A 17,706-nucleotide genomic window follows, 5' to 3' on the forward strand; every position below is an offset into this window, starting at 1 on the left:
AAGCTTGAATGAATACTGGCGGCGCAGCAAGACGAATATTCGGACAGCGATTCCTCTCACGACGGCATTGTGTCAGTTCTTGTTTGAAGTTTGAGTTTGCCTTCCAGAGGGGAAATATGAATAGCGCCAGCTTTGTCAGATAGCGAAGCACATTGCCTTAGCAGTGGCCGCGCGCGTGTAAGTATTCTTAACGTTCTTAGTTATTTCAGTGTTATTTTCGAAAGAATGTCAGACCAGTACCCCCACTCTGGTCCTATGTTATTTTCAAACCACCCTTCTTCCGTCCTTGTTTATTTCTTCACCGCTATTTTGCTTGTACTTTGACAAAAGCTAGCTCGCGCCTGCTCATTCTCCTCCTTCCGTATGTCTGGACCAAAATTATGTACGCGTGCAATTTTTTTAAGGATAGCAGTTGCTCCCCAGAAATATGCGAGTCCTCATTTGAAAGCGCTGGCTGCATTGACATTACCAGTTGAACTACTCGATTTCCGTGTCCATGTTGCGTGGTTACTAGTTTTCTTTTTTTATTTTCAAGTTTCGAGACACGCATGCGTTTTCATTGTTATATTCTGTCGACAGTTTCTAATAGCGTACGTGTCAGGGCTTACAGCCTTCGAAAATGGCTAGTGTAACGGTGACATGAATGTTTCTTTCATCATTAAAAAAACTGTATTAGCAGGTGCACTCCGCTAAACAGCTGCATATGAAATGCATCACAACGTTATAGTTGCTCTGATATTTCCGATAGCTCGCACTTGAGCTTGCGAGATAATGTTGCGGCAGATATCAGCAATCTAACCTATAAAAATAGTTAAGCAACACCACTTTTACTAGATTACGACCAATATTGCACATTACCTTCCGCGTTATGGGCATTACAATAAACGTCATTTTGCAGGCCCAGCGATTTCAGTTCCTCAGGCATGAACCAAGCAGCAGTGGAGCTGACACCTCTCAACCACTTCAACAAAGGCTTCACCCACGCGCTGGCAACAAAGGAATGTCAGCGATTTGCTGGCCCCCCTTTCGTTTCTAAAAAATTCGTCACAGTTTAACCCCTCCCTTTCCTTTGCGGAGAACTCGTTCTCACTTTGCTCTTGGTGTGCCAGCTGACAAGACGTGTTTATTTTCAGAGCGAAGACGTCTTCACGGCAGACACGATGGAGAAGAATTTGCGCAAGATCCTTGCTATTTCGTACAAAAAGCAGCGGCTAATGTTATCAAATCGTGGCAAAGTAAGCCTTCGTGTTAAGGTGTTTGTGAAGTGTATGGTAGATAAGCTTGAATCAATACTGGCGGCGCAGCAAGACGAATATTCGGACAGCGATTCCTCTGACGACGGCATTGTGTCAGTTCTTGTTTGAAGTTTGAGTTTGCCTTCCAGAGGGGAAATATGAATAGCGCCAGCTTTGTCAGATAGCGAAGCACATTGCCTTAACAGAGGCCGCGCGCGTGTAAGTATTCTTAACGTTCTTAATTATTTCACTATTATTTTCGAAAGAATGTCAGACCAGTACCCCCACTCTGGTCTTATGTTATTTTCAAACCACCCTTCTTCCGTCCATGTTTATTTCTTCACCGCTATTTTGCTTGTACTTTGACAAAAGCTAGCTCGCGCCTGCTCATTCTCCTCCTTCCGTATGACTGGACCAAAATTATGTACGCGTGCAATTTTTTTAAGGATAGCAGTTGCTCCCCAGAAATATGCGAGTCCTCATTTGAAAGCGCTGGCTGCATTGACATTACCAGTTGAACTACTCGATTTCCGTGTCCATGTTGCGTGGTTGTAGTTTTCTTTTTTTATTTTCAAGTTTTGAGACACGCATGCGTTTTCATTGTTATATTCTGTCGACAGTTTCTAATAGCGTACGTGTCAGGGCTTACAGCCTTCGAAAATGGCTAGTGTAACGGTGACATGAATGTTTCTTTCATCATTAAAAAAACTGTATTAGCAGGTACATTCCGATGAACAGCTGCATATGAAACATATCACAACGTTATAGTTGCTCTGATGGTTCCGATAGGTCGCACTGGAGCTTGCGAGATAATGTTGCGGCAGATATCAGCAATCTAACCTATAAAAATAGTTAAGCAACACCACTTTTACTAGATTACGACCAATATTGCACATTACCTTCCGCGTTATGGGCATTGCAATAAACGTCATTTTGCAGGCCCAGCGATTTCAGTTCCTCAGGCATGAACCAAGCAGCAATGGAGCTGACACCTCTCAACCACTTCAACAAAGGCTTCACCCACCCGCTGGCAACAAAGGAATGTCAGCGATTTGCTGGCCCCCCTTTCGTTTCTAAAAAATTCGTCACAGTTTAACCCCTCCATTTCCTTTGCGGAGAACTCGTTCTCACTTTGCTCTTGGTGTGCCAGCTGACAAGACGTGTTTATTTTCAGAGCGAAGACGTCTTCACGGCCGACACGATGGAGAAGAATTTGCGCAAGATCCTTGCTATTTCGTACAAAAAGCAGCAGCTAATGTTATCAAATCGTGGCAAAGTAAGCCTTCGTGTTAAGGTGTTTGTGAAGTGTATGGTAGATAAGCTTGAATCAATACTGGCGGCGCAGCAAGACGAATATTCGGACAGCGATTCCTCTGACGACGGCATTGTGTCAGTTCTTGTTTGAAGTTTGAGTTTGCCTTCCAGAGGGGAAATATGAATAGCGCCAGCTTTGTCAGATAGCGAAGCACATTGCCTTAGCAGTGGCCGCGCGCGTGTAAGTATTCTTAACGTTCTTAGTTATTTCACTATTATTTTCGAAAGAATGTCCGACCAGTACCCCCACTCTGGTCTTATGTTATTTTCAAACCACCCTTCTTCCGTCCTTGTTGGTTTCTTCACCGCTATTTTGCTTGTACTTTGACAAAAGCTAGCTCGCGCCTGCTCATTCTCCTCCTTCCGTATGTCTGGACCAAAATTATGTACGCGTGCAATTTTTTTAAGGATAGCAGTTGCTCCCCAGAAATATGCGAGTCCTCATTTGAAAGCGCTGGCTGCATTGACATTACCAGTTGAACTACTCGATTTTCGTGTCCATGTTGCGTGGTTACTAGTTTTCTTTTTTTATTTTCAAGTTTCGAGACACGCATGCGTTTTCATTGTTATATTCTGTCGACAGTTTCTAATAGCGTACGTGTCAGGGCTTACAGCCTTCGAAAATGGCTAGTGTAACGGTGACATGAATGTTTCTTTCATCATTAAAAAAACTGTATTAGCAGGTGCACTCCGCTAAACAGCTGCATATGAAATGCATCACAACGTTATAGTTGCTCTGATATTTCCGATAGGTCGCACTTGAGCTTGCGAGATAATGTTGCGGCAGATATCAGCAATCTAACCTATAAAAATAGTTAAGCAACACCACTTTTACTAGATTACGACCAATATTGCACATTACCTTCCGCGTTATGGGCATTACAATAAACGTCATTTTGCAGGCCCAGCGATTTCAGTTCCTCAGGCATGAACCAAGCAGCAGTGGAGCTGACACCTCTCAACCACTTCAACAAAGGCTTAACCCACGCGCTGGCAACAAAGGAATGTCAGCGATTTGCTGGCCCCCCTTTCGTTTCTAAAAAATTCGTCACAGTTTAACCCCTCCCTTTCCTTTGCGGAGAACTCGTTCTCACTTTGCTCTTGGTGTGCCAGCTGACAAGACGTGTTTATTTTCAGAGCGAAGACGTCTTCACGGCAGACACGATGGAGAAGAATTTGCGCAAGATCCTTGCTATTTCGTACAAAAAGCAGCAGCTAATGTTATCAAATCGTGGCAAAGTAAGCCTTCGTGTTAAGGTGTTTGTGAAGTGTATGGTAGATAAGCTTGAATCAATACTGGCGGCGCAGCAAGACGAATATTCGGACAGCGATTCCTCTGACGACGGCATTGTGTCAGTTCTTGTTTGAAGTTTGAGTTTGCCTTCCAGAGGGGAAATATGAATAGCGCCAGCTTTGTCAGATAGCGAAGCACATTGCCTTAGCAGAGGCCGCGCGCGTGTAAGTATTCTTAACGTTCTTAATTATTTCACTATTATTTTCGAAAGAATGTCAGACCAGTACCCCCACTCTGGTCTTATGTTATTTTCAAACCACCCTTCTTCCGTCCATGTTTATTTCTTCACCGCTATTTTGCTTGTACTTTGACAAAGGCTAGCTCGCGCCTGCTCATTCTCCTCCTTCCTTATGACTGGACCAAAATTATGTACGCGTGCAATTTTTTTAAGGATAGCAGTTGCTCCCCAGAAATATGCGAGTCCTCATTTGAAAGCGCTGGCTGCATTGACATTACCAGTTGAACTACTCGATTTCCGTGTCCATGTTGCGTGGTTACTAGTTTTCTTTTTTTATTTTCAAGTTTCGAGACACGCATGCGTTTTCATTGTTATATTCTGTCGACAGTTTCTAATAGCGTACGTGTCAGGGCTTACAGCCTTCGAAAATGGCTAGTGTAACGGTGACATGAATGTTTCTTTCATCATTAAAAAAACTGTATTAGCAGGTACATTCCGATGAACAGCTGCATATGAAACATATCACAACGTTATAGTTGCTCTGATGGTTCCGATAGGTCGCACTGGAGCTTGCGAGATAATGTTGCGGCAGATATCAGCAATCTAACCTATAAAAATAGTTAAGCAACACCACTTTTACTAGATTACGACCAATATTGCACATTACCTTCCGCGTTATGGGCATTGCAATAAACGTCATTTTGCAGGCCCAGCGATTTCAGTTCCTCAGGCACGAACCAAGCAGCAATGGAGCTGACACCTCTCAACCACTTCAACAAAGGCTTCACCCACCCGCTGGCAACAAAGGAATGTCAGCGATTTGCTGGCCCCCCTTTCGTTTCTAAAAAATTCGTCACAGTTTAACCCCTCCATTTCCTTTGCGGAGAACTCGTTCTCACTTTGCTCTTGGTGTGCCAGCTGACAAGACGTGTTCATTTTCAGAGCGAAGTCGTCTTCACGGCAGACACGATGGAGAAGAATTTGCGCAAGATCCTTGCTATTTCGTACAAAAAGCAGCAGCTAATGTTATCAAATCGTGGCAAAGTAAGCCTTCGTGTTAAGGTGTTTGTGAAGTGTATGGTAGATAAGCTTGAATCAATACTGGCGGCGCAGCAAGACGAATATTCGGACAGCGATTCCTCTCACGACGGCATTGTGTCAGTTCTTGTTTGAAGTTTCAGTTTGCCTTCCGGAGGGGAAATATGAATAGCGCCAGCTTTGTCAGATAGCGAAGCACATTGCCTTAGCAGTGGCCGCGCGCGTGTAAGTATTCTTAACGTTCTTAGTTATTTCACTATTATTTTCGAAAGAATGTCAGACCAGTACCCCCACTCTGGTCTTATGTTATTTTCAAACCACCCTTCTTCCGTCCTTGTTTATTTCTTCACCGCTATTTTGCTTGTACTTTGACAAAGGCTAGCTCGCGCCTTCTCATTCTCCTCCTTCCTTATGACTGGACCAAAATTATGTACGCGTGCAATTTTTTTAAGGATAGCAGTTGCTCCCAAGAAATATGCGAGTCATCATTTGAAAGCGCTGGCTGCATTGACATTACCAGTTGAACTACTCGATTTGCGTGTCCATGTTGCGTGGTTACGAGTTTTCTTTTTTTATTTTCAAGTTTTGAGACACGCATGCGTTTACATTGTTGTATTCTGTCGACAGTTTCTAATAGCGTACGTGTCAGGGCTTAAAGCCTTCGAAAATGGCTAGTGTAACGGTGACATGAATGTTTCTTTCATCATTAAAAAAACTGTATTAGCAGGTACATTCCGATGAACAGCTGCATATGAAACATATCACAACGTTATAGTTGCTCTGATGGTTCCGATAGGTCGCACTTGAGCTTGCGAGATAATGTTGCGGCAGATATCAGCAATCTAACCTATAAAAATAGTTAAGCAACACCACTTTTACTAGATTACGACCAATATTGCACATTACCTTCCGCGTTATGGGCATTGCAATAAACGTCATTTTGCAGGCCCAGCGATTTCAGTTCCTCAGGCATGAACCAAGCAGCAGTGGAGCTGACACCTCTCAACCACTTCAACAAAGGATTCACCCACCCGCTGGCAACGAAGGAATGTCAGCGATTTGCTGGCCCCCCTTTCGTTTCTAAAAAATTCGTCACAGTTTAACCCCTCCCTTTCCTTTGCGGAGAACTCGTTCTCACTTTGCTCTTGGTGTGCCAGCTGACAAGACGTGTTTATTTTCAGAGCGAAGACGTCTTCACTACAGACACGATGGAGAAGAATTTGCGCAAGATCCTTGCTATTTCGTACAAAAAGCAGCAGCTAATGTTATCAAATCGTGGCAAAGTAAGCCTTCGTGTTAAGGTGTTTGTGAAGTGTATGGTAGATAAGCTTGAATCAATACTGGCGGCGCAGCAAGACGAATATTCGGACAGCGATTCCTCTGACGACGGCATTGTGTCAGTTCTTGTTTGAAGTTTGAGTTTGCCTTCCTGAGGGGAAATATGAATAGCGCCAGCTTTGTCAGATAGCGAAGCACATTGCCTTAGCAGATGCATCGCGCGTGTAAGTATTCTTAACGTTCTTAGTTATTTCACTATTATTTTCGAAATAATGTCAGACCAGTACCCCCACTCTGGTCTTATGTTATTTTCAAACCACACTTCTTCCGTCCTTGTTTATTTCTTCACCGCTATTTTGCTTGTACTTTGACAAAAGCTAGCTTGCGCCTGCTCATTCTCCTCCTTCCGTATGACTGGACCAAAATTATGTACGCGTGCAATTTTTTAAGGATAGCAGTTGCTCCCCAGAAATATGCGAGTCCTCATTTGAAAGCGCTGGCTGCATTGACATTACCAGTTGAACTACTCGATTTCCGTGTCCATGTTGCGTGGTTACTAGTTTTCTTTTTATATTTTCAAGTTTTGAGACACGCATGCGTTTTCATTGTTATATTCTGTCGACAGTTTCTAATAGCGTACGTGTCAGGGCTTACAGCCTTCGAAAATGGCTAGTGTAACGGTGACATGAATGTTTCTTTCATCATTAAAAAAACTGTATTAGCAGGTACATTCCGATGAACAGCTGCATATGAAACATATCACAACGTTATAGTTGCTCTGATGGTTCCGATAGGTCGCACTTGAGCTTGCGAGATAATGTTGCGGCAGATATCAGCAATCTAACCTATAAAAATAGTTAAGCAACACCACTTTTACTAGATTACGACCAATATTGCACATTACCTTCCGCGTTATGGGCATTGCAATAAACGTCATTTTGCAGGCCCAGCGATTTCAGTTCCTCAGGCATGAACCAAGCAGCAGTGGAGCTGACACCTCTCAACCACTTCAACAAAGGCTTCACCCACCCGCTGGCAACAAAGGAATGTCAGCGATTTGCTGGCCCCCCTTTCGTTTCTAAAAAATTCGTCACAGTTTAACCCCTCCCTTTCCTTTGCGGAGAACTCGTTCTCACTTTGCTCTTGGTGTGCCAGCTGACAAGACGTGTTTATTTTCAGAGCGATGACGTCTTCACGGCAGACACGATGGAGAAGAATTTGCGCAAGATCCTTGCTATTTCGTACAAAAAGCAGCAGCTAATGTGATCAAATCGTGGCAAAGTAAGCCTTCGTGTTAAGGTGTTTGTGAAGTGTATGGTAGATAAGCTTGAATCAATACTGGCGGCGCAGCAAGACGAATATTCGGACAGCGATTCCTCTGACGACGGCATTGTGTCAGTTCTTGTTTGAAGTTTGAGTTTGCCTTCCAGAGGGGAAATATGAATAGCGCCAGCTTTGTCAGATAGCGAAGCACATTGCCTTAGCAGTGGCCGCGCGCGTGTAAGTATTCTTAACGTTCTTAATTATTTCACTATTATTTTCGAAAGAATGTCAGACCAGTACCCCCACTCTGGTCTTATGTTATTTTCAAACCACCCTTCTTCCGTCCTTGTTTATTTCTTCACCGCTATTTTGCTTGTACTTTGACAAAGGCTAGCTCGCGCCTGCTCATTCTCCTCCTTCCTTATGACTGGACCAAAATTATGTACGCGTGCAATTTTTTTAAGGATAGCAGTTGCTCCCCAGAAATATGCGAGTCCTCATTTGAAAGCGCTGGCTGCATTGACATTACCTGGTGAACTACTCGATTTCCGTGTCCATGTTGCGTGGTCACTAGTTTTCTTTTTTTATTTTCAAGTTTTGAGACACGCATGCGTTTTCATTGTTATATTCTGTCGACAGTTTCTAATAGCGTACGTGTCAGGGCTTACAGCCTTCGAAAATGGCTAGTGTAACGGTGACATGAATGTTTCTTTCATCATTAAAAAAACTGTATTAGCAGGTACATTCCGATGAACAGCTGCATATGAAACATATCACAACGTTATAGTTGCTCTGATGGTTCCGATAGGTCGCACTTGAGCTTGCGAGATAATGTTGCGGCAGATATCAGCAATCTAACCTATAAAAATAGTTAAGCAACACCACTTTTACTAGATTACGACCAATATTGCACATTACCTTCCGCGTTATGGGCATTGCAATAAACGTCATTTTGCAGGCCCAGCGATTTCAGTTCCTCAGGCATGAACCAAGCAGCAGTGGAGCTGACACCTCTCAACCACTTCAACAAAGGCTTCACCCACCCGCTGGCAACAAAGGAATGTCAGCGATTTGCTGGCCCCCCTTTCGTTTCTAAAAAATTCGTCACAGTTTAACCCCTCCCTTTCCTTTGCGGAGAACTCGTTCTCACTTTGCTCTTGGTGTGCCAGCTGACAAGACGTGTTTATTTTCAGAGCGAAGACGTCTTCACTACAGACACGATGGAGAAGAATTTGCGCAAGATCCTTGCTATTTCGTACAAAAAGCAGCAGCTAATGTTATCATATCGTGGCAAAGTAAGCCTTCGTGTTAAGGTGTTTGTGAAGTGTATGGTAGATAAGCTTGAATCAATACTGGCGGCGCAGCAAGACGAATATTCGGACAGCGATTCCTCTGACGACGGCATTGTGTCAGTTCTTGTTTGAAGTTTGAGTTTGCCTTCCAGAGGGGAAATATGAATAGCGCCAGCTTTGTCAGATAGCGAAGCACATTGCCTTAGCAGATGCCTCGCGCGTGTAAGTATTCTTAACGTTCTTAGTTATTTCACTATTATTTTCGAAATTATGTCAGACCAGTACCCCCACTCTGGTCTTATGTTATTTTCAAACCACACTTCTTCCGTCCTTGTTTATTTCTTCACCGCTATTTTGCTTGTACTTTGACAAAAGCTAGCTCGCGCCTGCTCATTCTCCTCCTTCCGTATGACTGGACCAAAATTATGTACGCGTGCAATTTTTTAAGGATAGCAGTTGCTCCCCAGAAATATGCGAGTCCTCATTTGAAAGCGCTGGCTGCATTGACATTACCAGTTGAACTACTCGATTTCCGTGTCCATGTTGCGTGGTTACTAGTTTTCTTTTTATATTTTCAAGTTTTGAGACACGCATGCGTTTTCATTGTTATATTCTGTCGACAGTTTCTAATAGCGTACGTGTCAGGGCTTACAGCCTTCGAAAATGGCTAGTGTAACGGTGACATGAATGTTTCTTTCATCATTAAAAAAACTGTATTAGCAGGTACATTCCGATGAACAGCTGCATATGAAACATATCACAACGTTATAGTTGCTCTGATGGTTCCGATAGGTCGCACTTGAGCTTGCGAGATAATGTTGCGGCAGATATCAGCAATCTAACCTATAAAAATAGTTAAGCAACACCACTTTTACTAGATTACGACCAATATTGCACATTACCTTCCGCGTCATGGGCATTGCAATAAACGTCATTTTGCAGGCCCAGCGATTTCAGTTCCTCAAGCATGAACCAAGCAGCAGTGGAGCTGACACCTCTCAACCACTTCAACAAAGGCTTCACCCACCCGCTGGCAACAAAGGAATGTCAGCGATTTGCTGGCCCCCCTTTCGTTTCTAAAAAATTCGTCACAGTTTAACCCCTCCCTTTCCTTTGCGGAGAACTCGTTCTCACTTTGCTCTTGGTGTGCCAGCTGACAAGACGTGTTTATTTTCAGAGCGATGACGTCTTCACGGCAGACACGATGGAGAAGAATTTGCGCAAGATCCTTGCTATTTCGTACAAAAAGCAGCAGCTAATGTTATCAAATCGTGGCAAAGTAAGCCTTCGTGTTAAGGTGTTTGTGAAGTGTATGGTAGATAAGCTTGAATCAATACTGGCGGCGCAGCAAGACGAATATTCGGACAGCGATTCCTCTGACGACGGCATTGTGTCAGTTCTTATTTGAAGTTTGAGTTTGCCTTCCAGAGGGGAAATATGAATAGCGCCAGCTTTGTCAGATAGCGAAGCACATTGCCTTAGCAGTGGCCGCGCGCGTGTAAGTATTCTTAACTTTCTTAATTATTTCACTATTATTTTCGAAAGAATGTCAGACCAGTACCCCCACTCTGGTCTTATGTTATTTTCAAACCACCCTTCTTCCGTCCTTGTTTATTTCTTCACCGCTATTTTGCTTGTACTTTGACAAAGGCTAGCTCGCGCCTGCTCATTCTCCTCCTTCCTTATGACTGGACCAAAATTATGTACGCGTGCAATTTTTTTAAGGATAGCAGTTGCTCCCCAGAAATATGCGAGTCCTCATTTGAAAGCGCTGGCTGCATTGACATTACCAGTTGAACTACTCGATTTCCGTGTCCATGTTGCGTGGTTACTAGTTTTCTTTTTTTATTTTCAAGTTTTGAGACACGCATGCGTTTTCATTGTTATATTCTGTCGACAGTTTCTAATAGCGTACGTGTCAGGGCTTACAGCCTTCGAAAATGGCTAGTGTAACGGTGACATGAATGTTTCTTTCATCATTAAAAAAACTGTATTAGCAGGTGCACTCCGCTAAACAGCTGCATATGAAATGCATCACAACGTTATAATTGCTCTGATATTTCCGATAGGTCGCACTTGAGCTTGCGAGATAATGTTGCGGCAGATATCAGCAATCTAACCTATAAAAATAGTTAAGCAACACCACTTTTACTAGATTACGACCAATATTGCACATTACCTTCCGCGTTATGGGCATTACAATAAACGTCATTTTGTAGGCCCAGCGATTTCAGTTCCTCAGGCATGAACCAAGCAGCAGTGGAGCTGACACCTCTCAACCACTCCAACAAAGGCTTCACCCACCCGCTGGCAACAAAGGAATGTCAACGATTTGTTGGCCCCCCCTTCGTTTCTAAAAAATTCGTCACAGTTTAACCCCTCCCTTTCCTTTTAGGAGAACTCGTTCTAACTTTGCTCTTGGTGTGCCAGCTGACAAGACGTGTTTATTTTCAGAGCGAAGACGTCTTCACGGCAGACACGATGGAGAAGAATTTGCGCAAGATCCTTGCTATTTCGTACAAAAAGCAGCAGCTAATGTTATCAAATCGTGGCAAAGTAAGCCTTCGTGTTAAGGTGTTTGTGAAGTGTATGGTAGATAAGCTTGAATCAATACTGGCGGCGCAGCAAGACGAATATTCGGACAGCGATTCCTCTGACGACGGCATTGTGTCAGTTCTTGTTTGAAGTTTGAGTTTGCCTTCCAGAGGGGAAATATGAATAGCGCCAGCTTTGTCAGATAGCGAAGCACATTGCCTTAGCAGTGGCCGCGCGCGTGTAAGTATTCTTAACGTTCTTAGTTATTTCACTATTATTTTCGAAAGAATGTCAGACCAGTACCCCCACTCTGGTCTTATGTTATTTTCAAACCACCCTTCTTCCGTCCTTGTTTATTTCTTCACCGCTATTTTGCTTGTACTTTGACAAAAGCTAGCTCGCGCCTGCTCATTCTCCTCCTTCCGTATGTCTGGACCAAAATTATGTACGCGTGCAATTTTTTTAAGGATAGCAGTTGCTCCCCAGAAATATGCGAGTCCTCATTTGAAAGCGCTGGCTGCATTGACATTACCAGTTGAACTACTCGATTTCCGTGTCCATGTTGCGTGGTTACTAGTTTTCTTTTTTTATTTTCAAGTTTTGAGACACGCATGCGTTTTCATTGTTATATTCTGTCGACAGTTTCTAATAGCGTACGTGTCAGGGCTTACAGCCTTCGAAAATGGCTAGTGTAACGGTGACATGAATGTTTCTTTCATCATTAAAAAAACTGTATTAGCAGGTACATTCCGATGAACAGCTGCATATGAAACATATCACAACGTTATAGTTGCTCTGATGGTTCCGATAGGTCGCACTTGAGCTTGCGAGATAATGTTGCGGCAGATATCAGCAATCTAACCTATAAAAATAGTTAAGCAACACCACTTTTACTAGATTACGACCAATATTGCACATTACCTTCCGCGTTATGGGCATTGCAATAAACGTCATTTTGCAGGCCCAGCGATTTCAGTTCCTCAGGCATGAACCGAGCAGCAGTGGAGCTGACACCTCTCAACCACTTCAACAAAGGCTTCACCCACCCGCTGGCAACAAAGGAATGTCAGCGATTTGCTGGCCCCCCTTTCGTTTCTAAAAAATTCGTCACAGTTTAACCCCTCCCTTTCCTTTGCGGAGAACTCGTTCTCACTTTGCTCTTGGTGTGCCAGCTGACAAGACGTGTTTATTTTCAGAGCGAAGACGTCTTCACGGCAGACACGATGGAGAAGAATTTGCGCAAGATCCTTGCTATTTCGTACAAAAAGCAGCAGCTAATGTTATCAAATCGTGGCAAAGTAAGCCTTCGTGTTAAGGTGTTTGTGAAGTGTATGGTAGATAAGCTTGAATCAATACTGGCGGCGCAGCAAGACGAATATTCGGACAGCGATTCCTCTGACGACGGCATTGTGTCAGTTCTTGTTTGAAGTTTGAGTTTGCCTTCCAGAGGGGAAATATGAATAGCACCAGCTTTGTCAGATAGCGAAGCACATTGCCTTAGCAGTGGCCGCGCGCGTGTAAGTATTCTTAACGTTCTTAGTTATTTCACTATTATTTTCGAAAGAATGTCAGACCAGTACCCCCACTCTGGTCTTATGTTATTTTCAAACCACCCTTCTTCCGTCCTTGTTTATTTCTTCACCGCTATTTTGCTTGTACTTTGACAAAGGCTAGCTCGCGCCTTCTCATTCTCCTCCTTCCTTATGACTGGACCAAAATTATGTACGCGTGCAATTTTTTTAAGGATAGCAGTTGCTCCCAAGAAATATGCGAGTCATCATTTGAAAGCGCTGGCTGCATTGACATTACCAGTTGAACTACTCGATTTGCGTGTCCATGTTGCGTGGTTACTAGTTTTCTTTTTTTATTTTCAAGTTTTGAGACACGCATGCGTTTACATTGTTGTATTCTGTCGACAGTTTCTAATAGCGTACGTGTCAGGGCTTAAAGCCTTCGAAAATGGCTAGTGTAACGGTCACATGAATGTTTCTGTCATCATTAAAAAAACTGTATTAGCAGGTTCATTCCGATGAACAGCTGCATATGAAACATATCACAACGTTATAGTTGCTCTGATGGTTCCGATAGGTCGCACTTGAGCTTGCGAGATAATGTTGCGGCAGATATCAGCAATCTAACCTATAAAAATAGTTAAGCAACACCACTTTTACTAGATTACGACCAATATTGCACATTACCTTCCGCGTTATGGGCATTACAATAAACGTCATTTTGTAGGCCCAGCGATTTCAGTTCCTCAGGCATGAACCAAGCAGCAGTGGAGCTGACACCTCTCAGCCACTTCAACAAAGGCTTCACCCACCCGCTGGCAACAAAGGAATGTCAGCGATTTGCTGGCCCCCCTTTCGTTTCTAAAAAATTCGTCACAGTTTAACCCCTCCCTTTCCTTTGCGGAGAACTCGTTCTCACTTTGCTCTTGGTGTGCCAGCTGACAAGACGTGTTTATTTTCAGAGCGAAGACGTCTTCACGGCAGACACGATGGAGAAGAATTTGCGCAAGATCCTTGCTATTTCGTACAAAAAGCAGCAGCTAATGTTATCAAATCGTGGCAAAGTAAGCCTTCGTGTTAAGGTGTTTGTGAAGTGTATGGTAGATAAGCTTGAATCAATACTGGCGGCGCAGCAAGACGAATATTCGGACAGCGATTCCTCTGACGACGGCATTGTGTCAGTTCTTGTTTGAAGTTTGAGTTTGCCTTCCAGAGGGGAAATATGAATAGCGCCAGCTTTGTCAGATAGCGAAGCACATTGCCTTAGCAGTGGCCGCGCGCGTGTAAGTATTCTTAACGTTCTTAGTTATTTCACTATTATTTTCGAAAGAATGTCAGACCAGTACCCCCACTCTGGTCTTATGTTATTTTCAAACCACCCTTCTTCCGCCCTTGTTTATTTCTTCACCGCTATTTTGCTTGTACTTTGACAAAAGCTTGCTCGCGCCTGCTCATTCTCCTCCTTCCGTATGACTGGACCAAAATTATGTACGCGTGCAATTTTTACGGATAGCAGTTGCTCCCCAGAAATATGCGAGTCCTCATTTGAAAGCGCTGGCTGCATTGACATTACTAGTTGAACTACTCGATTTCCGTGTCCATGTTGCGTGGTTACTAGTTTTCTTTTTATATTTTCAAGTTTTGAGACACGCATGCGTTTTCATTGTTATATTCTGTCGACATTTTCTAATAGCGTACGTGTCAGGGCTTACAGCCTTCGAAAATGGCTAGTGTAACGGTGACATGAATGTTTTTTTCATAACTAAAAAAACTGTATTAGCAGGTACATTCCACTGTACAGCTACATATGAAACGTATCACAACGTTATAATTGCTCTGATGCTTCCAATAGGTCGCACTTGAGCTTGCGAGATAATGTTGCGGCAGATATCAGTAATCTAACCTATAAAAATAGTTAAGCAACAGCACTTTTACTAGATTACGACCAATATTGCACATTACCTTCCGCGTTATGGGCATTACAATAAACGTCATTTTGCAGGCCTAGCGATTTCAGTTCCTCAGGCATGAACCAAGCAGCAGTGGAGCTGAGACCTCTCAAGCACTTCAACAAAGGCTTCACCCACCCGCTGGCAACAAAGGAATGTGAACGATTTGCTGGCCCCGCTTTCGTTTCTAAAAAATTCGTCACAGTTTGACCCTTCCCTTTCTTTTGCGGAGAACTCGTTCTCACTTTGGTCTTGGTGTGCGAGCTGACAAGACCTGTTTGTTTTCAGAGCGAAGACGTCTTCACGGCAGACACGATGGAGAAGAATTTGCGCAGGATCCTTGCTATTTCGTACAAAAAGCAGCAGCTTATCTTATGAAATCGTGGCAAAGTAAGCCTTCGTGTTAAGGTGTTTGTGAAGTGTATGGTAGAAAAGCTTGAATCAATACTGGCGGCCCAGCGAGAAGAATATTCGGACAGCGATTCCTCTGACGACGGCATTGTGTCCGTTCTTGTTTGAGTTTGCCTTCCGGAGGGGAAATATGAATAGCGCCAGCTTTGTCAGAAAGCGAAGCACATTGCCTTAGCAGTGGCCGCGCGTGTGTTAATATTCTTAACGTTCTTAGTTATTTCACTATTATTTTCGAAAGAATGTCAGACCAGTACCCCCACTCAGCTCTTCCTTATGTTATTTTCAAACCGCCCTACTTCCGTCCTTGTTTATTTCTTGACGGTTATTTTGTTTGTACTTTGACAAAGGCTAGCTCGCGCCTGCTCATTCTCCTCCTTCCTTATGACTGGACGAAAATTATGTACGCGTGCAATTTTTTTAAGGATAGCAGTTGCTCCCAAGAAATATGCGAGTCATCATTTGAAAGCGCTGGCTGCATTGACATTACCAGTTGAACTACTCGATTTCCGTGTCCATGTTGCGTGGTTACTAGTTTTCTTTTTTTATTTTCAAGTTTTGAGACACGCATGCGTTTACATTGTTGTATTCTGTCGACAGTTTCTAATAGCGTACGTGTCAGGGCTTAAAGCCTTCGAAAATGGCTAGTGTAACGGTGACATGAATGTTTCTGTCATCATTAAAAAAACTGTATTAGCACGTACATTCCGATGAACAGCTGCATATGAAACATATCACAACGTTATAGTTGCTCTGATGGTTCCGATAGGTCGCACTTGAGCTTGCGAGATAATGTTGCGGCAGATATCAGCAATCTAACCTATAAAAATAGTTAAGCAACACCACTTTTACTAGATTACGACCAATATTGCACATTACCTTCCGCGTTATGGGCATTACAAGAAACGTCATTTTGCAGGCCCAGCGATTTCAGTTCCTCAGGCATGAACCAAGCAGCAGTGGAGCTGACACCTCTCAACCACTTCAACAAAGGCTTCACCCACCCGCTGGCAACAAAGGAATGTCAGCGATTTGCTGGCCCCCCTTTCGTTTCTAAAAAATTCGTCACAGTTTAACCCCTCCCTTTCCTTTGCGGAGAACTCGTTCTCACTTTGCTCTTGGTGTGCCAGCTGACAAGACGTGTTTATTTTCAGAGCGAAGACGTCTTCACGGCAGACACGATGGAGAAGAATTTGCGCAAGATCCTTGCTATTTCGTACAAAAAGCAGCAGCTAATGTTATCAAATCGTGGCAAAGTAAGCCTTCGTGTTAAGGTGTTTGTGATGTGTATGGTAGATAAGCTTGAATCAATACTGGCGGCGCAGCAAGACGAATATTCGGACAGCGATTCCTCTGACGACGGCATTGTGTCAGTTCTTGTTTGAAGTTTGAGTTTGCCTTCCAGAGGGGAAATATGAATAGCGCCAGCTTTGTCAGATAGCGAAGCACATTGCCTTAGCAGTGGCCGCGCGCGTGTAAGTATTCTTAACGTTCTTAGTTATTTCACTATTATTTTCGAAAGAATGTCAGACCAGTACCCCCACTCTGGTCTTATGTTACTTTCAAACCACCCTTCTTCCGTCCTTGTTTATTTCTTCACCGCTATTTTGCTTGTACTTTGACAAAGGCTAGCTCGCGCCTGCTCATTCTCCTCCTTCCTTATGACTGGACCAAAATTATGTACGCGTGCAATTTTTTTAAGGATAGCAGTTGCTCCCCAGAAATATGCGAGTCATCATTTGAAAGCGCTGGCTGCATTGACATTACCAGTTGAACTACTCGATTTCCGTGTCCATGTTGCGTGGTTACTAGTTTTCTTTTTTTATTTTCAAGTTTTGAGACACGCATGCGTTTACATTGTTGTATTCTGTCGACAGTTTCTAATAGCGTACGTGTCAGGGCTTAAAGCCTTCGAAAATGGCTAGTGTAACGGTGACATGAATGTTTCTGTCATCATTAAAAAAACTGTATTAGCAGGTACATTCCGATGAACAGCTGCATATGAAACATATCACAACGTTATAGTTGCTCTGATGGTTCCGATAGGTCGCACTTGAGCTTGCGAGATAATGTTGCGGCAGATATCAGCAATCTAACCTATAAAAATAGTTAAGCAACACCACTTTTACTAGATTACGACCAATATTGCACATTACCTTCCGCGTTATGGGCATTGCAATAAACGTCATTTTGCAGGCCCAGCGATTTCAGTTCCTCAGGCATGAACCAAGCAGCAGTGGAGCTGACACCTCTCAACCACTTCAACAAAGGCTTCACCCACCCGCTGGCAACAAAGGAATGTCAGCGATTTGCTGGCCCCCCTTTCGTTTCTAAAAAATTCGTCACAGTTTAACCCCTCCATTTCCTTTGCGGAGAACTCGTTCTCACTTCGCTCTTGGTGTGCCAGCCGA

This window comes from Dermacentor variabilis, chromosome 4, assembly GCF_050947875.1.
Source record: "Dermacentor variabilis isolate Ectoservices chromosome 4, ASM5094787v1, whole genome shotgun sequence".
Taxonomy (NCBI): Eukaryota; Metazoa; Arthropoda; class Arachnida; order Ixodida; family Ixodidae; genus Dermacentor; species Dermacentor variabilis.